The sequence below is a fragment of the Puma concolor genome, chromosome B3, assembly GCF_028749965.1.
Source record: "Puma concolor isolate L17-30 chromosome B3, mPumCon1.1.hap2, whole genome shotgun sequence".
NCBI lineage: Eukaryota > Metazoa > Chordata > Mammalia > Carnivora > Felidae > Puma > Puma concolor.
Window position 1 is genome coordinate 64,881,786 of NC_141672.1, and position 27,169 is coordinate 64,908,954.

The 27,169-nt window shown below is 42.2% G+C and overlaps 1 protein-coding gene across 2 annotated transcripts in view; it reads left to right on the forward strand.

The window, feature by feature from the left end:
- The window catches only part of LOC147580027 (uncharacterized), a 228,004-nt gene that overhangs the window by 22,717 nt on the left and 178,118 nt on the right, over positions 1 to 27,169 (forward strand). For both annotated transcript variants that reach the window (XM_086709945.1, XM_086709944.1), the window contains one exon: positions 4,646 to 4,797. The gene's annotated coding sequence lies outside the window, so the exon portion shown is untranslated. The remainder of the gene's footprint in view (positions 1 to 4,645; positions 4,798 to 27,169) is intronic.

Genomic DNA, 27,169 nt, shown 5'->3' on the forward strand with positions numbered 1-27,169 from the left:
TCAAGGATGCTTGTATTATAGGGAGAAGATAGAACAGAGATAATGTCTCCCTCTGGAACAAAGGAAAAATTACTTACAGCCTTAGAAGATAGTGTCTCTGGAGCAAAGGACACTATGAAAGATTTGGGTTCCCTAGGCTCAGGGTTCCTCCCTATAACACACCCCTCTGCATGTATACATATCACCTGGCTTTTCCTTTCATTGTCCTGTTGGAATTGGAACTTGGGAGCCAGAGCAAGACAGTGATACTTTGGCTGTTGCTGTGAGTAATAGTCTTTTGTATCCAACCCTAGAATCTCAAGTCTTCTGCCAGGACCCACAAAACCATGCCAGACTAACTTGTTAGCTTGCAAGTAGGGTAAAGTCTCAGACGCTTCAGAGTTCTTGAGTTTTGGAGATGAATATGGGAGGCCCACAGAGACATGGTCTTCCAGAAGAGGAAGGGTAATGGCCCCACAGGCCAGACTGAAGGTTGAGACAATTCCCTGTGATCCAGTAATAAATGCTCTTTCCTAAGTATTGGGTGGGTTAAGGGAATAAGGGTCCCCCACTATCCTGCTTGTTAATTAATGATTAGAGGCTGAGCAGTGAGAGGTAGGATTGAAAGAAGCTGCCTAAAGGGTGCGTTAGTTGTTGGTCACTCTCCTCTGGGCAGGTTGCAGAAGGAATCTTAGGATAATTGGACAACTCTAAAGTCAGTGTGGCTGTGGCTGCTAAGCAAAAGAATCTCAAAAATTGATGGCATCAGCAGTGAGAGGCATGTTATTTATTTATTTAAAAATTAAAATCTTGGGGCGCCTGGGTGGCTTGGTCGGTTGGGCGTCCCGACTTCGGCTCAGGTCACGATCTCGCGGTCCGTGAGTTCGAGCCCCGCGTCGGGCTATGGGCTGATGGCTCAGAGCCTGGAGCCTGCTTCCGATTCTGTGTCTCCCTGTCTCTCTGGCCCTCCCCCGTTCATGCTCTGTCTCTCTCTGTCTCAAAAAACAAAACAAAACAAACAAAAAAAAAATCGTTAAAAAATAAAAAAAAAATAAAAATTAAAATCTTTATTTTTGAGAGAGAGAGAGAGAGAGGAACAGAGAGAGAGGGAGGCACAGAATCCGAAGCAGGCTCTAGGCTCTGAGCTGTCAGCACAGAGCCCAATATGGGGCTTGAACCCACAAACCACGAGTTCATGACCTGAGCCGAAGTCTGACGCTGAACTGACTGAACCACCCAGGTGCCCGAGAGGCATGTTATTTAATATAGACCCACAAACTTTAGATGTTCATTCAGGTGAGCCATGAATGAGCAGCTACTGAAATTGAATGCAAAGCCTTGCTCATTGGCTTAGAGCTGCTCTTGCTCTGTGTGCCCTTCTCCCTTCACTTCTACCCTGACTTCAGTTTCATTAAGGAGAAAGATGATTAAGGCTAGTTGGTCAGGTTATTCATGAGAACCATCTGTTGTATTCTCTCAATGAGAGAAGGCTGGGTTAGTAGAGAAATATGGTGACATGGACCAGGGTGGTGGCACTGGCGGTAGAAACCACAGGATATGGTGACTGATTAGATACAAAAGTTGATGGGAAGGAAAGCGTCCAGGCTTCTGTCTTGAGCAACTTGGTAAATGGTGACATTCACTAATACAGCGACTGGGGGAGAGGGATCAGCTATAGGGTGGTCATGTAGGAATTAAGTGGGTTGTAGATGGTAAGGGACTTTGTAAGCCATATTAAGGAGAATAGACTTTATTCTTAGAGCAGTGGGGGACTGATTGGAAAGTTTTAAGTGGGGGATTGATATCAGATTTGCATTTTAGACAGGTTACCCTGGTTATAGGTGTTGAACATAGATTGGAGGGGATAAAGACTCTGGTAGGAAAACTATTTAGGAGGCCGTTAGAATAATTCAGGCAATGCATGGTGATCAAAACTAAGTTTGTTGCAGTGGAGATGAGAAGTAGATAAAATTGGGAGATACCAATTTGAGAAGAGAGAAAATTAGATGGAAGTCATGGTTGCTGACCTGATTTTTGGCTGACTCAGTTGAATGGTTAGTGGTTCCAATAGTTAATAAAGAGATGAATGAGTTTGGCATAGGTGAAAATTATTTTAGTTTTTGATACGTTGAGTTTGATGTTAGTGAAATATTTGAGTGGAGATATTTAGTAGTCTGGTGAATATGGAGATAAGATTATCAAATAGATCTGTGCTGAAGCTACATATAAGTATAGATGTATAAATAGATAGAGATTTGAATATCTATCGTATATATTTGCTAGTCTTGGGTAGGTGATAATTGAAAAGGATCATCCCTTGGAAAGGATGAAAGTTCTTGGGAAGAGCATAGAAAGCAGAGGTTCATCTGGTGCCTAAGCCTACTAAATCTCCTCAAATTACATGCCAAATTATATGGAATTTTTTTGAGGAGCTTTCCCATCACTTTAATCAGACTTTCAAAGTCATCATTGACTTGAAAGGATTAAGATCGGTTACAATCTATCTTTGCATTTTTTGCAATGAACATGATTAATTAGAAATTTAAAAATCTATAGTAGTAGATTGGAACTAGATTGGAACATGACAAAATGGGGGACAACTGGCAAAACCTATGAAAAAGGGTTTACTTTCCTAATCTACAAAAGCATTTTGGAAATCAGTAAGAAACAGGTAGCCTCTTATCAAAAACCCTTGGGACTATAAATATTTCATTTTTGGGGGTCTTTAGGAAGGTAAGTGATATACATTATTTAATATGCCCAGCGAGGCCCAGGGCAGTATGTGGTTAATGAAATACATTTCAGTTCTGCATTGAAACATATGAATAATCACACTAAATGAGATAAACAAATCTGTACTAATCGCTTTGCATCATTCCAGAAAAGGTTTTGCTTATGCTGATCGAGCCAGATTATGCTACCAAATGGATTGTAACCAATTTAAGATTTTCAGAGTTATTTTTGATTTTGGGGATTGTAGATAAGAGATTGTTGACTTGTACTAACATTTCAATAAAACACTGGGCAAAGGGCAGAATAGGTCACAAAAGAAGAAATAGGAAATAGCCAGTAAAGATATAAAAAAGTATTTCACTTCACTGGTAAAGAATACCAGTTAAAAACAAGATATCTTTTGTTGCCTGTCAATTGGCAAATTTTTTGTTACCTGTGAGGTTGGCAGAGGTTGATAGCCTATGACTAGTATGGGGAGCTGGGCACCCTCATTGTGGGAAGCAGAATTCTGAGATGGCCCTTCATCTCTGCCCCTGGTGTTAATGTTCTCTAGAATTCCCTCCCCTTGAGGGTGGGTAGGAGATGTGATTTGCTTCTGTGACACGAGGATGAGATGTCGCTTCTGTGATGTTATATTTTATAAGCCTGGATAGATTGTTTTGCTGGCCAAGAAGAAGTAAAGAACCATGCCTTGAGGGGCACCTGGGTGGCGCAGTCGGTTAAGCGTCCGACTTCAGCCAGGTCATGATCTCGCAGTCCGTGAGTTCCAGCCCCGCGTCGGGCTCTGGGCTGATGGCTCAGAGCCTGGAGCCTGTTTCCGATTCTGTGTCTCCCTCTCTCTCTGACCCTCCCCCGTTCATGCTCTGTCTCTCTCTGTCCCAAAAATAAATAAACGTTGAAAAAAAAAATTAAAAAAAAAAAAAAAAAGAACCATGCCTTGAACTTAGCATGGAGAGGGCCATGTGCCAGGGAACTATGGGTGGCCTCTAAGAGCTGTGGCCAGCCTCTAGCTGATAGCCAGTAAGAAGCCATTCATACAGCTACAAGGAAAAGAATTCTTTTCTAGTTGAGTGTCTAGATGAGAACACAGCCCAACCACAATGTTGGTTGCAACCTTGTGAAACCCTGAGTGGGGGACACAGAAAAGATGGACTTGCACTCCGGAACCATAGAAACTTAGGCTTTTAAGTTTGTGGCAATGTGTCATACAGCAATAGAAGACTAATATATTCATGCTGGTAGAAGTGTATATTGTCTCAGACCAGATGTATCAATATTTAAAAAGCACAATAAATAAATTATATATATGTGTGTGTGTATATATGTATATGTATATATGTATATACATATACATATATACACACACACATATACATATACATATATACACACACACATATATAGTTCTTTTAGGCTGTAGACAGTTGTATAAAATTATTTGTTCAAGGATATTAATTGAGATAAGGTATAAATAGTAGAAAAGTAACAAGAAGAATGGCTGTTCCTAGTAATGGTTACTATGGTTAACTATAGTAGTGGTGAAGTAATGGTGTCTCTATACTGAGAACTGTTAAGCAAACCTTAAAAGTGATGTACATCTAGTTTTTGCTATGGAGAGATAGCAAATAACAAGCGTACATATTAGCTACCACAGTGAGCCCCAATACCATCTTTTTACTGTCAAAGGGCATGATATACTTTATATCTGTTATTCAAATGGGCGTGCTCATCTCAGAGCCAGAATAAGGCAGAATTTCCCTCTCAGTCACAGGCATTGCTGGGCCAGGGCATGGAGGGGGAAGTCAGCCTCCAGAGGAACAGCCAAATTCATGCTCCCTGTGGTTAGCTCATTCCCAAGAAGATATGTGAATATGGGCCTTGCGTTCCTAGTTCTTGCCAAACTTCCAAGCAGGTTGTCATATTATCTCCCCAGGTAGACAGAAGCCAGGAGTGCATTGAAGGAAAATCTTTCGTCAAGGAAATTGAGAGTGGGAACAATTCTTCCATTGGTGCTAACACTGGCCTCTGAGTCTGCCATCCAGAGAGCAGCTGCTGGAGGTGGCCCATAGACCTGGCCACAGCAAGGTCAGTGGTGGTGGAGACCTGCTTGGAGGGACACATCTGAGTCCTTTTCCCTTGCTGTGCTGGCCACAAGAGACACATGCGGGCTGGGGAGCTGGGCTAGCATGAGCAGCCCTGAGAGCCTTTGGATATTTCTGGAGGGGAGCCCTGGGAAAGGATGGAGCAAATTTGTAGCTTTACTCTGGAGTAAAAGGATCTGGGGTCTGGGGCCATACTGATTACACATCTCTGGGCTGACCATCTGAAATTTATAATGCAGTCCAGGCCTTGCTTCTGAGTGCCTACCTTGTATTTCCTGCTATGTATTGGACACTCTGATTTCCTCTTCTTCGTGGCTTAGACCTGATCCTGCTTCCGAGTCCCCCAGCTCAATATATGGTACCTCTCAGCTCAGTTACCCAAGGCAGAAACTTTGGATTTACCTTATTGCTTCCCTTTTTTGCCTTTGCCATTTCTGATCAACCAGTGAGTTTTAGTAATTCTTCCTATGTAATTGGTATGAACTCTCCACTTTATTTTATTTTTAAGTTTTTTTATGTTGAGAGAGAGAGGGCACATGAGTCGGGGGAGGGGCAGAGATAGATGGAGAGAGAATCCTAAGCAGGCTGTGCATAGTCAGCACAGACCCTGACTTGGGGCTCAGTCTCATGAGCTGTGAGATCATGACCTGAACCGAAACCAAAGTTGGGTGCTTAACTGACTGAGCCATCCAGGCACCCCACTATTTTCATTTTTTTTACTTTCACTGCCAGTACTCCATTCATTCCTACCTTCCCTGAATTCATTCTTACCATAAAACTCTTTTCCCATACTCACAACACTTCTGATACCGAATATGTGGGTAGTTTTTGCAACACCATGACCAATTCTAATACCAACTGGGTGTCCTACAATTCATTTATATTCTAACACTGTCTATCTGGAGTTAGTATCAGATCCCATAGGTTAAGCAGCCAGTCCAGTCTCACAAGACTGCTACCGATTCAGATGCCAGTGAAAAATCCAGATACTCCTATACTCTGACCTACTGGCTATAAATTGGGGGTTCCCATGACCCACTCCTCAAGTTCAATAATCTGCAAGAACACAAGAAAACACTTTACTTACTATTACTGGTCTAATATAAAGAATACTCAGGAACAGCCAAGTGGAGGAGATGCTTAGGGCAAGGTATGTGGGAAGAGACATGGAGTTTCAATGCCCTCTGTAGGTGTACTACCCTCCCAGTACTTCAGTGTGTTCACCCACCCAGAAGCTTGCCCAACCCCATTGTTTAGGATTTTTATGGAGATTGCAATTCATAGGCATGATTGGATAAGTCATTGGTTATTGGTGATTAAACTCAATCTCTAGCCCCCCTTCTCTCCCTGGAGGTGAAGAGGTGGGGTGGGCCTGAAAGTTCCAACACTCTAATCACATGGTTGTTTCCTCCAACCCCATCCTGTGACTATTTAAGTTTCCATCAAGAGTTCCTCATTTTTTAAAAAAAATATTTCATATTTTATTTTATTTTATTTTATTGAGAGAGAGAGAGAGAGGTAGAGAGGCTGAGGGAGAGAATCATAAGCAGTCTCTAAGATCAATGCAGGGCCCGATGTGGGGCTTGATCCCACGACTGTGAGATCATGACGTGAGCCGAAATCAAGAGTCAGATGCTCAATCGACTAAGCCACCCAGGCACCCCTTTAATTTTTCATTTTAAGTAAACTCCGCACCACACACCAGGCTCAAACTCATAACCCTAAGATCAAGAGTTGCACACTCTACTGACTGAGTCAGCCAGGTGCCCCAAGAGTCCCTCATTAACTTAAACCCAGGTATAGCTGAAAGGGACTTACTATTAAAGTAAATTACAAGGATTTTAGGAGCTCTGTGCTAGGATGAAGACCAAAAAATGTATTTCTTATTATATCATAATATCTCAGTTCTTCACATAGTGCCTAGACTGATCTATGAAAGAACAGATTAGATTATACCACTTCCACCTGAAACCCACCATAGCTTTCTACTGCATCTGGGACCAAGTCCCAAGTCCTTAATATTCCCGTAAGGCCTACATGCTTCACCTCTCTGTGCTCCACGAGCTTTTTCTTAAGACTTTCAACTAACTCTGCCTGTCACCCCCAGCCTTCTTTCCACCTCAGTGTATTTAGCTAGGCCCTTTCCTCAGCCTGGAGGCTGTTTCCCCACTCTGCTTATAGATTTTCTCTTCTCTACCCAGTACAGCTGTCTCTTCTTCAGGAAACCTCTGTGACACTCCAGACCAGGGGAAGGGCCCTGTGCACAACACAGCGTCACTTAGCACACTTTTAGTGATTTCTGTTACAAGTTGTCTCTTTCCTACTAGTCTGTAAAAACTTTGAGAGTAGGTCTTATGTCTGTTTTGTTCTTTTCTATTTCATTGTCTGTAAATATACATGGGATGAAAAAATTTATGTTTTGAAGATACGAAATGTACTTTTTCTCCTAGTTCCTAGTCTGTGAAACTGACCCACATTCCCCCTCCTCTTTAATATTTTAATAGCAGATTCAATAATGGATACTTAAAGACCATGCTTTTGAAAAAGCCAGACCTATTAAAAATAGGAGTAGTTTTATTTTTTCCCCTAAGTATAACAATGGTAGAAATTTATTGTACAAGGGCTCCTGGGTGGCTCATTCGGTTGAGCGTCAGACTTTGGCTTAGGTCAGGTCATGCTCTCACGGTCCGTGAGTTCAAGCCCCGCATCCAGCTCTGTTCTGACAGCTCAGAGCCTGGAGCCTGCTTCGGATTCTGTGTCTCCCTCTCTCTCTGACCCTCCCCCGTTCATGCTCTGTCTCTGTCGGCCTCAAAAATAAATACACATTGAAAAAAAAAAAGAAATTTATTGTACAAAATTTCAGTAAAATTGGATGGTGCTTTCATTTTGTTAAAATCATCATTATTATCATCAGTACTTACTGTTGAGAATCTATTGGGGCGCCTGGGTGGCGCAGTCGGTTAAGCGTCCGACTTCGGCCGGGTCACGATCTCGCGGTCCGTGAGTTCGAGCCCCGCGTCGGGCTCTGGGCTGATGGCTCAGAGCCTGGAGCCTGTTTCCGATTCTGTGTCTCCCTCTCTCTCTGCCCCTCGCCCGTTCATGCTCTGTCTCTCTCTGTCCCAAAAATAAATAAACGTTGAAAAAAAAAATTAAAAAAAAGAGAATCTATTATGTGCAAGTGCTTTACCTACAGAGTCCTTAAAATAGTCCTGCCTGGTAGGCATTATCTCTATCCTATGATAGGGAAAGCAAGATTAGTACTTCCAAAGGTCACATACTAATAAGTGTTGTGTATGTGTATGTCTGCGGATTTATGCCCAGGGCTATTAAGCTAGAAACTCTGCCTCCCAATGTTAAGTGGTTCCTAACCAGCATGATAATCCTTGATGGTTTTGATTCAGATCTGCCACAGAGCCTGCAAATCCGTACTAATCAGTCCTGTGGTTCTACAGTTATATTTCTTTTCCTTTTAATTTTTTTTTTTTTAATTTAAAAAAAAATTTTTTTTTCAACGTTTATTTATTTTGGGGACAGAGAGAGACAGAGCATGAACGGGGGAGGGGCAGAGAGAGAGGGAGACACAGAATCGGAAACAGGCTCCAAGCTCTGAGCCATCAGCCCAGAGCCCGACGCGGGGCTCGAACTCACGGACCGCGAGATCGTGACCTGGCTGAAGTCGGACGCTTAACCGACTGCACCACCCAGGCGCCCCAAATTAATTTTTTTAATGTTTATTCTTGAGAGAGAGAGAGAGAGAAAGAGGGAGAGACAGAGTGAGAGCGGGGAAGGGACAGAGAAAGAGGGAGACACAGAATGTGCTGAGCTGTCAGCACAGAGTCCGACACAGGGCTCGAACTCACAAACTGTGAGATCATGACCTGAGCCAAAGTCAGACGCTTAACCAACTGAGTCACCCGGGCGCCCTTACAATTATACTTCTATAATACCAGACAGTCTTTTCTTAATTTAGAGAAAAGTACAAGCACGCCTGACTTAATACCTGATCATTTCACTGAAGTTGCCAAGTTGTTTGTGTGCATCTTATTGACTCCTGTCAGCACATAAGCGCTAAATGTAGGTCCCCTCCTCCATAGACCTGCCTGCTAATGCTCCTGGGCATGTCCTTCTGTGGTTAAGGTCTCATTTTATCTCCAGGGTTCTGTACGCCTCTGCTGCCCACCTTTCATCCTGGTGCATCCCAAGACTGTGACCTCTTGGGATCCTTAGGTCGTGGGCTCAAGTTGAAGAGCAAGGAAGGAGAGATCAGAATTAAGCCAGGCAACGTTGGGAAATAAAAGGGAGAGAGAAGGAAGAGGAAAGGGAAGGAAGAAAGAAGGAGAGAGGGAGAGAGAAGAATTTGACAAATAAAGGAGTATTTTGTGATTATAGACTAATAAATCTCATTTTTCTCATATGGCTGATAATCCATCTCCGAGGACAGTTTAACTAGAGGAGTCCCAAACATTTATTTTAAACGTTTTAGATTGTCACATAAAAGGAAACAAAATGCCATGCTAGAGGAGAAAGTTTGGCCTAGTGCCAAGATGAAAAGATTTTAAAATAATTCTGTCAAATCAAGGTCATCTTTGGCTTTGAAGTCTTTGCATTTGGCTACCACCACTCAAGCCAACCCTGGACAGCATGGACAGCCCCGAAATGAGGTGTCAAAATCTGAAACGCTCAGTCAGAATGCAGGTTGGTGTATGCTCTTTCAAGGCAAGTCTATTTCAGATACTATGTAGCCACAGGGTGAAGTTGCTGGTGCAGGGCAGTGGCAATCCTGGACCGCGAGCCCCCCACCTCCCACCCTACCCCGCCCCCGCCATCTGTTTCAGGGGCACTGGAAGGACCTGATTGTTAGCGTCTATGGATGGTAGGGGAAAAACTGTCCCGAATGGAATATATTTTGTAATTTCTTGAAACGGTCACTGAGTGACTCTAACTCTTCAAATATCTTCTTACATCTGTCAAAAATGTCTTAAAATGGAAGTGTTGGTAAGTATTTAGAGAAATGGGAGTTCTCATTCATTGGTCCTGTTCAAAATGAGAATTGGTATAAGCACATGGAAGGTAATTTAGTACTATTGAACGTTCTAATGTTTGTATCTTTTGGTCCAGTAGTTACACTTCTATAAATTTATCCTTCAGAAGTACTTGCTCACGTTTATAATGATACACGTACAGGAATATACATTCAGTATTTTTGAAACATTTTTGGGGGGGATAAAACAAAACACATTCAAAAAAGTTCATGAGACTCACATGTCCGATTTAATAAATATAACGCAAATATATGATCAGCACTCATCTCAAGGAAAATAACGATGCCAGTTCCCCAGAATTTCCCACATGTCCTTCCCAGTTATGGCCTACTTTTCTCCTATAGAGCTAACTTCTTTCCTGACTCTCCTGTCTGCTAGCTCTGGGCTGTCCAATGTGGTTGGCCAGTAGCCACCTGTGGCAAGTAAGCATTGAAATGTGGCTAATTGGAATTCTGATGTACTGCAAGTGTAAAGTTCACCCTGGGTTGTGAAGATTCAGTGTCAGAAAAAGAATGTAAAGCATATCAATAAGTTTTAGGGTTGATTACATGCTGAAATGACAATATTTTGAATATATCGGGTTAAATAAAATATATATTACTTTTACCTTCTTTCCCTTCTCTTCATTTAATATGACTATTAGAAAATTTAAGGGCACCTGAGTGGCTCAGTTGGTTAAGCGTCTGACTTCAGCTCAGGTCATGATCTCGTGATCTGTGGGTTCGAGCCCCATGTTGGGCTCTGTGCTGACAGCTCAGAGCCTGGAGCCTGTTTCAGATTCTATGTCTCCCTCTCTCTCTGCCCCTCCCCCACTCTCACTCTGTTTCTCAAAAATAAACACAAACATTAAAAAAATTAAAAAAAAATTTTTTTTTTAAGTTTATTTATTTTTGAGATAGAGAGAGACAGAGCATGAATGGGGGAGGGGCAGAGAGAGAGGGAGACACAGAATCGGAAGCAGGCTCCAGGCTCTGAGCCGTCAGCCCAGAGCCCGACGCGGGGCTCGAACTCACGGACCGTGAGATCGTGACCTGAGCTGAAGTCGGACGCTCAACCGACTGAGCCACCCAGGCGCCCCTAAAAAAATTAAAAAAAAAAGAAAAAAGAAAATTTAAAATTACATTTATGGTTTGTTTCTGTGGCTCATATTATATTTATATTGGACAACATAGCTCTACAAGTAACCACTATCTTGACTTTTTGATAATAATTTTCTTTTCTTTAGATTTTTACCACTTGTATATGCATCCACAAAATAATGTAGTTTTACCTATTTTTAAAAATTTATATAAGTGGAAAATGCTTTATGTATTCTTTTGTATCTTGCTTCTTTTGCTTATGTTTGTATAATTAATCCTGTTCTTACATGTAATTGTAATTCATTCATTTTCATTGTTGTATGTAGTATTCCATTTTGTGAGTATACACTACAATTTGTCTATCCATTCTACTGTGCTAATTTATACTCCTACCAGCAATGTATTAGAATTATAGCATTTTTAAAGTATATTTATTTTTAGAGAGAGAGAGAGAGAGTGCACACACACACGCAAGGGAGGGGCAGAGAGAGAGATTCCCAAGCAGACTCTACACTGTCAGCAGGGAGTTGGTTGCGGGGCTTGAACTCACGAACCATGAGATCATGAGCCCCTACAACATTGTTTTTAATAGTGAAAAACTGGAAACATCACAAATGTTCATTAGTAGGGATTGGAAGGTAAATGGTACATTTATGCGATGAAATGGCATACAATTGTTGAAAAGAGTGAACTAACTTAACCTGAAATGACTTGAAACGATGTCCATGGTATACTGTGAAACAGAAAAAACAAAACAAAACAAAAAAAACCAACCAAAAAGTTATAAAATAGTTTATAGAATCATCCCACTAAAAACACCCAACCCTATACCTGGACATAAGAGCAAGTCTAGAAGTGCAATGAAGTTTCTGCAACAAAACAATAGGCTTGAGAGCCTCAGATTGTACAAGAGAGGAGTTGAGAGTGAAGTGGCTCAGAGGCTTTTATGTAACTGGAGGTGGGGAGCTATGGTGATCAGGTGAGGGGAGCACTGAAGACAGGAGGGATCTGAGAAAAGACTACCTCTCAGGCTGTGCATTGCCAGCTTGGGACATTGCCAAAGGAAGGCATTGAATTTGCATCTCCCTGGGCTGCTCTAGTTCCCTTGGGGTCTAGATAGGACCCAGAAATTGCTAAGAGACAGATTGGAGAGTCAGAGGGGACTTCCTAAGGCAGGGGGAAGTATCTGTGTATGTTAGGGAGGAGGGCTATGGAGTGGCACCTCCAGGCTAGGACCTCGTAGGGGTCACAGTGAGAAATTGGAGAGGCCTATTGAGATAGCATAAACTAAGAGGAGGTTGAATCAACAAGGAGTTGGCTAATAATCCTTGAGAATATTGGGTGAGCCAAAAGAACAGAATGTGGAGTCTTCAGGGAGGCCAGCAGACAAGTTGTATAAGGGCCATCCAGCAGACAAAGAGAGTGACCCTGAAGCTCAGGACACAGGAGGTATATAAACCCAAGGACCAGCACAAGGCCGCAACTCCCTTTCCTCCCGATACTCTCCAAGGATGTGTAAGCCTATTTCAGTGGGAGGAAGCCTTCTGAGATCCTGAGCATCTTTATCCACACAGAAGACTGAAAAGACTATTTTATTTTATTTTACTTTTTAAATATGAAATTTATTGTCAAATTGGTTTCCATACAACACCCAGTGCTCATCCCAACAGGAGCCCTCCTCAATACCCATCACCCACTTTCCCCTCCCTCCCACCCCCCATCAACCCTCAGTTTGTTCTCAGTTTTTAACAGTCACTTATGGGTTGGCTCCCTTCCTCTCTAACTTTTTTTTTCTTCCCCTCCCCCATGGGCTTCTGTTAAGTTTCTCAGGATCCACATAAGAGTGAAAACATATGGTATCTGTCTTTCTCTGTATGACTTATTTCACTTAGCATCACACTCTCCAGTTCCAACCATGTTGCTACAAAAGGCCATATTTCATGCTTTCTCATTGCCAAGTAGTATTCCATTGTATATATAAACCACAACTTCTTTATCCATTCATCAATAGATGGACATTTAGGCTCTTTCCTTAATTTGGCTATTGTTGAAAGTGCTGCTATAAACATTGGGGTACAAGTGCCCCTATGCCTCAGCACTCCTGGGTAAATTCCTAGCAGTGCTATTGCTGGGTCATAGGGTAGATCTATTTTTAATTTTTTGAGGAAACTCCACATTGTTGTCCAGAGTGGCTGCATCAGTTTGCATTCCCACCGACAGTGCAAGAGGGTTCCCGTTTCTCCATATCCTCTCCAGCATCTGTAGTCTCCTGATTTGTTCATTTTAGCCCCTCTGACTGGCGTGAGGTGATATCTCAGTGTGGTTTTGATTTGAATTTCCCTGATGAGGAGTGACATTGAGCATCTTTTCATGTGCCTGTTGGCCATCTGGATGTCTTCTTTAGACAAGTGTCTATTCATGTTTTCTGCCCATTTCTTCACTGGATTATTTGTTTTTTGGGTGTGGAATTTGGTGAGTTCTTTATAGATTTTGGATACTAGCCCTTTGTCTGATATGTCATTTGCAAATATCTTTTCCCAATCCGTCGGTTGCCTTTTAGTTTTGTTGATTGTTTCCTTTGCAGTGCAGAAGCTTTTTATCTTCATGAGGTCCCAATAGTTCATTTTTGCTTTTAAGTCGGGATAGAAAGAACATACTTAAACATCATAAAAGACATTTATGAAAAGCCCACAGCTAATATCATCCTAAATGGGGAAAAACTGAGAGCTTTCCCCCTAAGATCAGGAACATGACAGGGATGTCCACTCTCAACGCTGTTGTTTAATACAGTGTTGGAAGTTCTAGCATCAGCAACCAGACAACAAAAGGAAATAAAGGCATCAAAATTGGCAAAGATGAAGTCAAGCTTTCACTTTTTGCAGATGACATCATATTATACATGGAAAACCCGATAGACTCCACCAAGTCTGCTAGAACTGATACGTGAATTCAGCAAAGTCACAGGATACAACATTAATGTACAGAAATCAGTTGCATTCTTATACACTAATCATGAAGCAACGGAAAGACAAAGAGACTGATCCCATTCACAATTGCACCAAGAATCATAAAATACCTAGGAATAAACCTAACCAAAGATGTAAAAGATCTGCATGCTGAAAACTATAGAAAGCTTATGAAGGAAATCGAAGAAGATATAAAGAAATGGAAAAACATCCGGGCTCATGGATTGAAAGAATAAATATTGTTAAAATGTCAATACTACCCAAAGCAATATACACATTCAATGCAATCCCAATCAAAATTGCACCAGCATTCTTCTTAAAGCTAGAACAAGCAATCCTAAAATTTGTATGGAACCACAAAAGACCCCGAATAGCCAAAGCAATATTGAAGAAGAAGACCAAAGCAGGAGGCTTCACAATCCCAGACTTTTTCCTCTATTACAAAGCTGTAATCATCAAGACAGCATGGTACTGGCACAAAAACAGACACACAGACCAATGGAATTAAATAGAAACCCCAGAATTAGACCCACAAACGTATGGCCAACTAATCTTTGACAAAGCAGGAAAGAATATCCAATGGAAAAAAGACAGTCTCTTTAACAAATGGTGCTGGGAGAACTGGACAGCAACATGCAGAAGAATGAAACTAGACCACTTTCTCACACCATTAACAAAAATAAACTCAAAATGGATAAAGGACCTGAATGTGAGACAGGAAACCATCAAAACCCTAGAGGAGAAAGCAGGAGAAAAACCTCTCTGACCTCAGCCGCAGCAATTTCTTACTTGACACATCTCCAAGGGCAAGGGAATTAAAAGCAAAAGTGAAAAGACTGTTTAAAATACTGGATCCAACTGCTTAAGCTGCAGTAGATGTTTAGTAAAATATTTGTTTGTCTGTTAGTGTGTGGGCAGTTAGTGCCTGAGAAATGTAACACAGTCAAATTCATGTTCTCCACAAGTATGCATTGTAGCAAATTAAACTTTGCAACCTCACTACATATGTATGTTAGTATATATGTAGAAGAGAACATCAGGAAGAAGATGTGCTAAATGGCTGGCAGTGGGCAGTCTCCAGGGGTGGGTTCTAGGTGACTTCCCCTTTCTATACTGCGTAGTTCTGTAATGTTTGCTTCTCCCCTCCAGTTTTAATGAGATAGAATTGACATCTACCTTTCTATTAGTTTAAGGTTTACAGAGTAGTGATTGGGTACCTCTCCTTGCTTTACAGATCAGCTGCCTACCTTTTTGGGTTTCTGGGGATTTGCCTTTGCTCTCCATTCCTGCTATCTATCTCTCATACTCATTTTTTAAGAAGAGTCTTTCCTGAAACACTCTTTTTGTCTTTTAGTTAGGCACCTGGAAAGATAAAGCTCACTTTGTTATTTATCACTGAAGTTTGGTTAGCAGGAGAAACTACATTTCCAGGACAAATTTTCCCTTATACTTATGTGTTTTCACTAAAGCTGCAACATACATAATGTAAAAATATAATTAAGTCTAAGAAACTTTTATACCTTCCCCAAATCTTCTAAATTTTAGTATATGTGCTGCCTAAACGAGTACCTTCCCCAAATCTAGAACTTACAGTTGGTGCAACCAGAGTTTTGCTTTATTTTTAACTTGTCATGGTATGGAGGATTTTTTTTTTTTTTTTTTTTTAATTCGGCTTCATGCCCGGTGTAGAACTGAACTCGGGGCCTGAACCCATGACCCTGATCTCAAGACCCAAGCCAAGATCAAAAGTTGGCTGCTTAACTGACTAAGCCAGTCAGGTGCCACTCACAGTATTTTTTAACACAAGAATCTGGTTAAAAAAAATTATACTTATAGCTGAAAGATTACTAGAGCAGACATAAATTGTCACTGAGTAATTAGAAATATACATAGTGAGACTTGGAGACATAGTAACATGATAAAACTAGCATTTCTTATAGATCATTTTGGGAGATAATAGTGTCCAACAACAGTGGGAGAAAGCAATGGGAGATTGCAAGGTAATAAAGTTTGAACCTTTGGAAGTTTTCATGCCCATCTGCTTCTGAGGCTTTCTGCTTTTGCCTTTATAGAAATGTACAGAAAAATTCAGTTTTGATTTAAGAAAAATTTCTTGCGGTATCAAGGTTTGTTCAACTGGATAGGAATCCAGATGCAACTTTGGATTTACATTTTCTTGTTTCCCTTCCTTGGCTTAGAGAATTTATCAGATTCATTCTCATTGCCCATTAGTTTTTAAAGACCAATCCCTAATTTATGACATTTGTAAATAAGGTTCATTTGAGAAATTTATGTCATTTCTCATGGACTTACTAAAACTTTATGCTTTTTCAGCAGGATAAAGTTTAGGAAATTGATTCATTTTTTTCTTGCTTCATTCACCAATGTTAAAGACCATTATCAGAGATAACATTAATTTTTGCTTTTTTGTCTTCTTCAAAGTTTTTTGAAATTGCCGTACAAAGACATAAGTAAGTTCACTGATTGAACATTTGTTGTGATCAATATGAAAATGCTGATTTATGGGTATTTCTAGCTGGTACAATGCTAGGTATAAAAACTTCAGTATAGGGCTGCCTGGGTGGCTCAGTCGGTTAAGCGACTGACTGTTGGTTTCAGCTCAGGTCATGATCTCATGGTTTTGTGAATTCCAGCCCCCCCATTGGGCTCTGTGCTGACAGCAGGACCCAGTTTGGGATTTTCTCTCTCCCTCTGTCTCTGCCCCTCCCCCACTCATGATGTCTCTTCCTCTCTCAAAGTAAATAAATAAACTTAAAAAAAAAAACCTTCAGTATAACAAAAATAGATACCATTTATTATGCCAATAGAAATGCAAGTAACTATAAGAAAAACGGAAAGATAAAGAGTACATAAAATTATTTTTATGAGTTAAAGCTACTTTTACTTTAGTACCAATTATGATAAGATCTTTTTCCAACTTCTTTTTTTTTTTAAACAATTTTTTTTCAACGTTTATTTATTTTTGGGAGAGAGAGAGACAGAGCATGAACGGGGGAGGGGCAGAGAGAGAGGGAGACACAGAATCAGAAACAGGCTCCAGGCTCTGAGCCATCAGCCCAGAGCCCGACGCGGGGCTCGAACTCACGGACCGCAAGATCGTGACCTGGCTGAAGTCGGACGCTTAACCGACTGCGCCACCCAGGCGCCCCAATTTTCCAACTTCTTAATTGGAATATTTTGAGTCAGAAAAGTTGAAAGAATGGTGCAAGTAACACTATATGCCCTTTACCTAGGTTTCTGAATTGTGAGTATTTTCTGACAATTCTAAAAAGTAACAATGCATCTTTTATTTGGATAGATGAGAATTGCATTTTTTTTGTTAGTTTGTTTCTTGGTGATTAGTGACAGAGACAAAAAGACACTGTAACAGAATTATCCCCTACCTTCCTTCAGTGCCAGCCTCATGGTATGGACTACTTAGGAGCCATTCATTTAGGGTATGGGTTCTCTTGGATCATAGCAAGAGAAGAGGAGTATCTTTCCTCTATAAAGTGTCTTTTTACCCCTTTTGCTGAGTGCTTGCTGATCTGAAGAATTAACCGTGTGCATCAAGGCAGGGTGAATTCAATTTCTTTTCTTCTTATCAACTGAAGAAAGTTCAGTCTTTCTCAGTTTTTCTGATATACTGTATTATCCATCAGAAAGTTTGCTATGATTCTGGGTTCTGTTATATTTCCCACAAACCTGTCTTCGGAGTTAATAGTTTATGGCACTCTCGTTCAGATAAGAAGGATTGGCGCTGGAGGATTTATGATATCTAACCCAATTTTCCATCACCATACCTTGACCTTGGCCTCATAAGTTGTAGCCCATACAAAGCAATCGATTGCTATCTGATAGAAGCAAATGACCCTCTTTAACTGTAGGGCAATAGCTAATAAGGTCTTGATAATTGTGATTTATCCACTGTCAGCTGTGATTGCATGCGCCCCTCTGAAGCTGCCCTGAATTGATGGATGCAACTTGTATGACAGGAAGTCAGTTCCAGGGGCTTTCCCCTTTTATCCTTAGCCTCACCAGGGCTCCCAGAATTGGGGTGGATGAAGTCATTTTTCTTTCATTGTGGTCTTCTGGACTGAAATATGGTAAAAATTCATCTTCTCTTGAGCATGCCATTTTTTCCTTGTCAGATCTACAGTCTTTCCGTGACTGAACCAATTTGTTATCTACAAAAGCAGTGGCCTTGCGTTTCCCTTTGATTCACGGAACTCTGCATGGGCCAAGAGGCGTTTTCTTCTATAAATTTAGTAAAGGGACAGCTCTTTCCTCAGCCAAGACATTTGGTTTCCCTTTTAATGAATTTGAGAGAAAAAAGAAATGACTGTTATTGGTGATCCTGTGGAATACTTCAAACTGTTTCATCTTTCAGGCATAGCTGACCGACACTCTGGGCAAGGAGAAACCCAAACTTTTTTTCTACGTGATCCAGGATCAAAGGATATCTTAGTCATCAGTAGAAATGAGGATGCAATAGTCTGGATACCCTCATTTAGAGAAGTTATCATTGGGGTGCCTGGGGAGCTCAGGTGGTTAAATGTCCGTCTTCAGCTCAGGTCATGATTTTGTGGTCTGTGAGTTCGAGCCCCGCGTCAGGCTCTGTGCTGACAGCTCAGGGCTTGGAGCCTGTTTCAGATTCTGTGTCTCCCTCTCTCTCTGACCCTCCCCCGTTCACGCTTTGTCTCTCTCGGTCTCAAAAATAAATATACGTTAAAAAAAAATTTAAAGACGTTATCACTTATGAATTTGAGGAGCCCTTAGGGTCAAGGTCTTTGTGCTTCTGGTCTGTCCAAAAGTGAAAGTCTCTTGGCATGCCCTTTAAAGTACTGAATCATGGATAATATCGGATTTAATATTAACGTGTGCAAGTAGCTGGGGCAGGAAGCGATCTTACGTCCTGATATCCAGCCCTACCACAGTGGTACCTTTTTATATATTTTTCCCCTGACTTTGGCTTGGTAGTACTTGATTTCAATTCAGTTTGTATTTGAAGTTCAATTTTTTTCATCCAAACTGCTGTTTGTTTTTGTGTTTGTACAGATTTGTTGCCTAAATAAGACCACATGTGTTAAACCTTTCTTGGGCTCAGGGAGATGACTTTATATTGAAGTGAAGCAGCATGTTTTGGTTGTCATATTAAGTGTAAGGCCTCTTACCATCAAAGACAACATTGATTGCAGCATGATTATGATTGGTTCTTAGGCAACCTCTCACATGTGACCCAAGATACCTACCTATTAGTCCAGATGGAATCACGTCAATCCTAATGACCCAGATGACATTGTGTCTTATCCCATCCACTCCAACAGGACTTTGCCCTGTAAAATATTTTTAGACGTCTCCGGGAGGTTTCTCTGAAGTGCGTGTGAATGAATACTCTCCAGCCTGCACTGCTGCTAGCTTCGCCACCTCCACAGGGTACCCTTTGGGTCCTGCTGTCCCCCGCTGGGCCCCAGTGCCATGTCTGAGTCTTGAGTCCTGATGTCCCTGGGCTTTCACACGCCAGAGCTGTGTGGCATCCGTGAGGTGGGAAAGAATGCCCTCTCACTTCGGAGCCTGAGGTGCTCTCAGCCAGGGGGGCTGCACGGCATGACTTACCCAAACGTACCACCAGAACTCTTTCCTTTTTCTGTTACCTGTATATCTTAGGTCCCAGGTATGCATCCATCGGAAGGGGGTGGGGGTGGGGGTTGTTATTATAGATAGTCAGCAATTATTATTATTATTATTATTTTTTACCATGTCTTATATATAACTGTTCATTGAATGACAATTAGAATAATTTGAGTTTTTTCACTATTGCAAACGCTGCTATCATAAATAACCTTGTGATATACAATCGTGCATGCTTATGTGATGTGTCTGTAAGACAGATTTCTAGAAATGGAATTGCTGGGTCAACAAGTAAGTATATTTGAAATTCAGATAGATACTATGAAAATGCCATCCAAAACAGTCGTGCCAGCCTGTGTGCTTATCTGCAGTGTGCATCTGGGATCTCCAGTTTGTAAGCTTTGCCAACCTGGTAGTAAACATGGTATAATATCGTTATTTCATTTTATTTTTTATTAAAAAATCTTTTTAGGGGCGCCTGGGTGGCTCAGTTGGTTGAGCGTCCAACTTCAGCTCAGGTCAGGATCTCACAGTCTGTGGGTTCGAGCCCCGCGTCGGGCTCTGGGCTGACAGCTCAGAGCCTGGAGCCTGTTTCCAATCCTGTGTCTCCCTCTCTCTCTGCCCCTCCCCCACTCTCACTGTGTCTCACTCTGTCTCTCAAAAATAAATAAATATAAAAAAAGTTAAAAAATTTTTTTTTAAAAATTGGAATCCAAGTTGGTTAACATAGAGTGTAATAATGATATCAGGAATAGAATTTAGTGATTCATCACTTACATATAACACCAAGTGCTCATCCCAACAAGTGCCCTCCTTAATGCCCATCACCTATTTAGCCCATCCCCTGCTTACCTCCCCTCCAGCAACGCTCATTTTATTCTCTGTATTTAAGAGTCTCTTATGGTTTGCCTACATAGTTAACAATTATTGAGCATTTACTGTGTGCGTAGCTATGTGATAAGCCCTTTAATATAGGTTCTATTATTTCCATTTTACAGAGGAGGAAATCAAGGCTTCAGAAGTTAATTTGCTTGCCCAAGTTGCGGAGTAAGTACTGACAGTCTGACCTCCAATCTCCTATCTTAATCACTAAAACACGACTGTTTTCAGCATCACCCCAGCCTCTAATAACCAAAGCTTATTTATTGCATTACTTCCTGGTGCCAAGTGCTTTCCTTGTAGAAAAAGTTTCTTGCAGGAGGGATCCTCAGGCTCCTACCAAATAAATTTCAGTTTGGTTCTTCCATCAGCTCAGGAGACATAATAAAAATTTATGCAAAGTTTAGCAAAAACATAGCATGATTTCTCCCACCGAGAAGGCACGTCAGTCTTTTAGGCAACTTGGCTACATTTCTGGCAGTTCCCAAGCAGGTTCAAACTGGGCCACCTACCACTGTCCCCTCTTACGCACAATGGTTTATGGTTGATGTTGTCACTTTCAGAGACAGGCACGGTTTGTAAGTCAGCTTTCTAGACTCAGGGTGACCTGGGTTTCCAGCCATCGACTGAGGATTGTTGTACTCAGGTATCCCACTTTAACTTCTGTAATGTATAGAAAATGCATAGAAACATCCCAACATTTTATTTTTGTGGGTAGGACTTTTATTCTATCTTTTCCCACGAGTGAATATTCAAAGAAGTCTTTGACTCTTTCCTCACCTCTATTATGTTTGGTCACCTGCTCTTGATCTTTCCACACGATCTTTCCATCCTAATGCACAACATTATTCCAGTGAGTTTCAAAGCCCAAGTAAACAATCACTCAACATGCTACCTTGAAAATCTTTGTCTCAGGTCTAATTGATTTCCTTTTACTACTCTAGCCACTCACCCCACGCTACATCTGGACGTTGTCAGTATGTGGAAATGTTCCATCTTAGAAATCTTAAGCTCTGGGACATGTTCTATCCCTTCAAACTTCCCCAGGCCCTCTCCTTGCTATGCCCATCTTCTACATGAACTGCCTGCCACACTATTATAGTTGCCTGTTATCATACAGATGGCTAATTCCCATCAATGTCATTTTTATCTTTCTTCTGTAAAGATAAACTTTCTAATTTTTGGCTGGATACATGGTTGCCTTGAGAATAAAGACTATATTTCCCTGCATCATTTGCAGCTGGTTATGACCATGTGACTCCATTCTGGCCAGTTGGGATGTGAGGAAAGTGACATGTGTGGCTTCCAGGGAGAGGGCATGCATACTGCCACACTGAGTATGATGTGAACTTGACAGCCAGGCATCTTAGATCTTAGACCTTGTGGTCAATGGCATCCCTCAAGGGGTGGTGGTATAACAAGTTCACCTTGTTCTCTGGACAATGTCATGGAATAGAGCAAGCCTACCAACCCTCCACCTATATCTGCACTGTTTCATGAGAGAGAAATAAGTTTATTCTTATTTGACTCACTGCAGTTTTGGGCCTTTGCTTCATGCAGCTGAACCTGTATTCTAATTACAACCCGATCGTCTGTTTTCCCGAGTATACTCAAGCTCCTTGAAGTTGGGCCCCACGTCTTAGTAACCAGTTGTGCTGGTCTCGTTCAGGATGGATTGGTTGGTTCCAGAGGTGGAAGGGGAAACAGATTAGTCTTTTTCCTCCAAAGAAGAGGACCTTTCTGATGAGACAATAATATGCAGGGAAAATGGGTAAAACACAGGCAAATTTTTATGCTGCCTCTTTTTTTTTTAAAAAAAAGTTTTAATTTAAATTCCAGTTAGTTAACATCCAGTGTGATATTAGTTTCAGGTGTGCAATATAGAGACTCAACAATTCCATACATCACCCGGTGCTCATCACAACTCACCACAAATACACTCCTTAATCCCCATCACCTATTTTACCCATCCCCTACCCATCTCCCCTCTGGTAACCATCAGTTTGTTCTCTACAGTTAAGATTCTGTTTCTTGGTTTGCCACTGTCTCTCTTTATTGTTTTTTTTTTCCTTTGCTCATTTATTTTTTAAGTTCTACATATGAGTGAAATGATATGGTATTTGTCTTTCTATGCTGTCCCTTACCTTCCTAGACTCAGTGGAGAAGGAAGGGCAGGGTCCCTAGGCAGAGGGACAAAGCCTTAGAGGGCAAAGTTCCACCCACACTGACAGTAAAAAGGGAAGGTGATGATGTCCTAATGGGCCATAAGTACTGGACAAAGCCTGGTATTTCTTATCTTCCTGTGGAAAGAAGACCCTGTCAGCACATTGCAGCTGGCACCATAGTCACATGTGTGTTCCATTGCCTCAGGCTATTCCTTGCATAGGGTCAATTGGTGGGGTCCAGAATCCAGAAAGAATTAATGCAGGTGGGTTGGGCAGCCTGATTGTATCAAGTTGGCCAGGCATTTAGGCGTTGGGCTACACAGTCACATTAAGGGTGGCCAGACACTCAGGAGCTGGGGCTCCCTAGATAACGATGACTCATTAACCTTATAAAATAATGGATCTAAGCCAATTATATGATTATATTAAAAAAACCTGGTACCATCACTGTCCAGTCAAGAGTCAGAGACCATACCAACTGTTTGAACAAGGAGAATTTAATGTCTAGATTGTTGTTAACTAGGTAGCCTAAAAGACAGAAAGGAACATCAATGTATCACAGAGTTAGCAATTGCAGGAAGCAGTTAACACTTCCAGGGTTTGGGGAATAAAGACGGGGATTATTAAAATTTAGAAACTTGGAGGAGGGGCCATATGGAATGGAATTTACACCTCTGGGGAAGGGGCATAGCTCTGCTGGAAACAGTGTCTCAGCTTGGAGCGGGGACCCCGTGGGCTGGAGAACCAGACCTCCGGGAAGGAGAAAACAGCCAGGATGAGACTAGTGCTGCAAGCATTGGAGAAAACCTGCCAACTGGATTTAAATGCTGCTGCGGGAGCAGAAGCATTGCTGGTATGATGCTCACAGGACTTGTAAACGGACAGGAAGGAGTCCCTTCTCCTTCCTCCAGCCTCCCAGTCCTCCTCTGGCAGAACAGAGCCTAACTGGGAGACTGCTGGCCAAGCAGAAATGTGGTTGGCAGCGTCCCGGTCCCAGTGCCACAGGGCAGGGCAGCAAAGATGGGTGTGGAGATGTGAGGCTATACAGCATAGTAATTGGCACATACCTCAGCAGTTCTAAATTCAGATAGTTTCATGTTGTCTCAGCCAGCCTCATAGGTAAGGCCTACAGACTTCAATTTTTTAAGGGACGATCTGGTGACTAAAGGAAGAATGCTTTGTTGCCACACGACATTTGAAATGTTCCAGAGGGATGAGGCAGATAAAACATCACCGGGTTGGTGATAGGAAATGAGTCTGGAAGGACAAAAAGGAGTTCCTTGGGCAGTGGAAGAACCGGTGGAAGAACTAACCACTACCTAGTGAAAGAAGGGAGTCCCAGTCAGGAGGAAAAACAGGTACAAAGGCCAAAAAGAGGGCCCAACCCCTTAAATGGGCTGAGTTGCACTCAGGGCAAAGCTACCCAAGTCTTGGGGCTTCCCTAGGATAAGGCAGGAGTTAGGGCATGGGTGACTGGCGCAAACAGAGTACTCTCCCCAGGACCGGTGACCCCCTCAGAGTAATTAGGACCCTCTACCAGTTCTATTTAAGCACAATGTGTTATGCTGGCTGGACTTGGACAAGGTAATTAAAATCTCTGATTAGAGAATATTATTCCCATTTGACAAATAAGGAGACTGAGGCTCTAAGAATTTAAGTAGCCTGCCCATGATCACAGAATCTGTGACTCAAATGACCAACTTTTCTCCCGGACCCCTTCCCTGGATGTCCCCATGGATTCTCCCGCTGAGCACGTTCCAGCATGCACTCCTTCCCTTCTTCTGTGTCTCGCTTCAGACCTCCTTTCTGGATCCCTGAAGTCAGGTCCTGGGTTCCTTCCTTTTTCCTGCCTCCATGCCCCCACCTCACCCCATACAATCCATCACCAAGTCTTGTAGATTTGACCTTCTAAACAAAGAAGCCTCTCTAGGCCAGAGAAAGCTTCCAAAACCACACAAATCGTGCCATTTTCCTTCTTAAAACTTCTCAGTGGTTCCCATGGCTTACTGGAGAAAATCCAAGCTCCTTTATTTCATAGTGAGGCCACTGTGATATGGTCTTTATTAACTTCTCCAGCTTTGCTGGCCACTGTCTCTCTATCCTGCGGTGAGACCGGGGGGCAACTCTGGCCAGGGAAACAAGACGAGGGTTCACCTCCTCCCTCCACTGACTAACCTGCAGGCAAGAAATTGCAGTGATGCCACATTGTTTTCTATGCCTTCCAGCAGGTTACCTACCTCTGATTTAGTGGCTTTAGCCACTGCTCACGTCAGGGTAGCATTGATGCAGGCCCGCTGGCTTCTGTTTTCTGTGCTGGAATGAATGCGTGAGGCTGCCTCTGGGTATTGTTTCTGGCCTCTCGCCTCTAATCCCTTCCTCTCTCCCTCCCTCCCTTCCTTTTCTCTCCTCTCTCTTTCATAAAAAGTATATTTATATTAGACAGGAACTTATTTTATTTTATTTTATAGAGAGTGGGGGGAGGGGGAGAGAGAGAGAGAGAGAGAGAGAGAAAGAGAGAATCCCATGCAGGCCCCATGCTCATGCTCAGTGCAGAGCCCAACGTGGGTCAATCCCACAGCCCTGAGACCTGTGCCAAAATCAAGAGTCAGATGCTCAACTAACTGCACCACCCAGGTACCCTAGACAGGAACTTTTTAATGCAAAGGGCAGAAACTCAGTTCAAATTAATTTAAGCCTAAAAAGGGAATTTATTGACTTATTGAACTGGTAAATCTAAGGGTAGAGCTGGATCCAGGGATATAAATATTATTATTCTCTCTCTCCCTTTCTGTGTTGCTACTCTCTGTGTTGGCCACATTCTCTCCTATTTCAAGATGTATTCCCTGTGTGTAGGAGGTGAAGGGCAGCAGGGCCGCAGGCAGCTCTGAGTTTATGTCTCGCTTGTCCACCCCAGAGGAATGGGAGCTTCTCTCAATGTCTCTCCATAAAATCCCGAGGAAAGGCTCTGATTGGTTCTGTTTCCTAATTTGTCCTTGCTTCAGTTCACCCCCTGCCCTCCAATCCCTGGGGCCAGGAGGAAGGGGGACATTGATTACAAAGGGCTGGATCAGAAGCTCATCCCTACGGTCAAGGGTGGGGGACGCTGTGATTGGCATTCATCCAGAACCACATAGACTTGGAGGGGTAGTTACCCAAAGAAATAGGGGTGCTACTATTAGAATATGGACAAAAGACCTATTGGACAGATAGAAAAAAAAAAAAAAAGGTAACCAAAGTGATGTCTATACTGCTATCATCACCACCACTATTACGACCACCACCACCGTTATTGAGCAACTGCTGTGTTATAGGCACAGGGCAGTTCCTTTGTGTATACAGGTTATTTCTGAATATTACACATGACACCATTTTCAAGAAGAGGAAACCGACACTTGGGCGGTTTAACGCTCTTGCTTGAAGTCATGGAGCTAGCCTGTCTGACACCAGGTGTGTGCTTTACCTCATGCTGCCTTCTCTGGGCCGGGGAGTCCTCTGTCTCACCATTGCCCAGTAATTACAGCTCACAAATGACCCTGTGGAGGAGTGGCTGGATGAGTGCATGACTTATATAATTGACCTTCAGTCACATTGGCCAACTTATGTTTTCATAATGTGGAAGGTGCATTTTTATGATCCAGTCTGTGGAATGGGGTTAATGAACCGGTACTTCCCCGCCAGGGGCCGAATATACCCCGCTGAGATGAAGATAAGGGGGGCTGAGCTGTTTAAGAGGAGTAGGGCTGCCCCCTCCAGAAGACCAAAGCCACCTACCGAGGACGTTGAATTCAGTGTTGCAAATAAACGTTAAATAAAATCGAAGCCCTCAAAACACGTTTGCATCTGGCTTTTTACTTTGGGTTGCTTACCTTAAAAAGTCATTTACTATTGGTTTGCCACTAGCTGTTAGAGACTTTAAGCATATGGGTAAATAGTAATCAAAAACACAAAAATATAATTTAGCCTTGACATATGAGATATATAGTGGCTTAAGGGAAGGAGTCAATGTTGTATACTTAAATATATATACTAGATATACTTAAAACTTACTATATCCTATATAGTACTTAAACATACACCATACACATACACACATTGAAAATGTTGTCTATACTTAAAGTGTGGCTCACATGTTCGGCAAAGAAACTTGGAGGCTTTCTTTTTTTAATGTTTATCTTTGAGAGAGAGAGCGAGCAAGAGAGCATGTGTGCACAGAAATGAGGGATGGACAGAACGGGAGCAGACAGAGGATCCGAAGCAGGGTCTGTGCTGACAGCAGAGAGTCGGGTGTGGGGCTTGAACTCATGAACTGTGAAATCATGACCTAAACCAAAGTCGGTGCTCAACCGACTGAGCCACCCATTTAATGTTTATTTTTGAGAGAGAGAGCAGATTGTTCTGATGGTGACCACACTGGAATGAGCAATGTCTTTGTCTTTAAGAGGATTAAGATACAGAGAGTTGACTGGTTGTGGGTGCGGGAGCTGAAAATACTGAGAGAAGGAGGTCTGCAGATGCCACGGCTTCCTCAAAGCTGTGAGGAAGCTGAGGTCAAGAGGAAGAGGAGGGGCATGGATAAGCCCCAGCCACCTAACC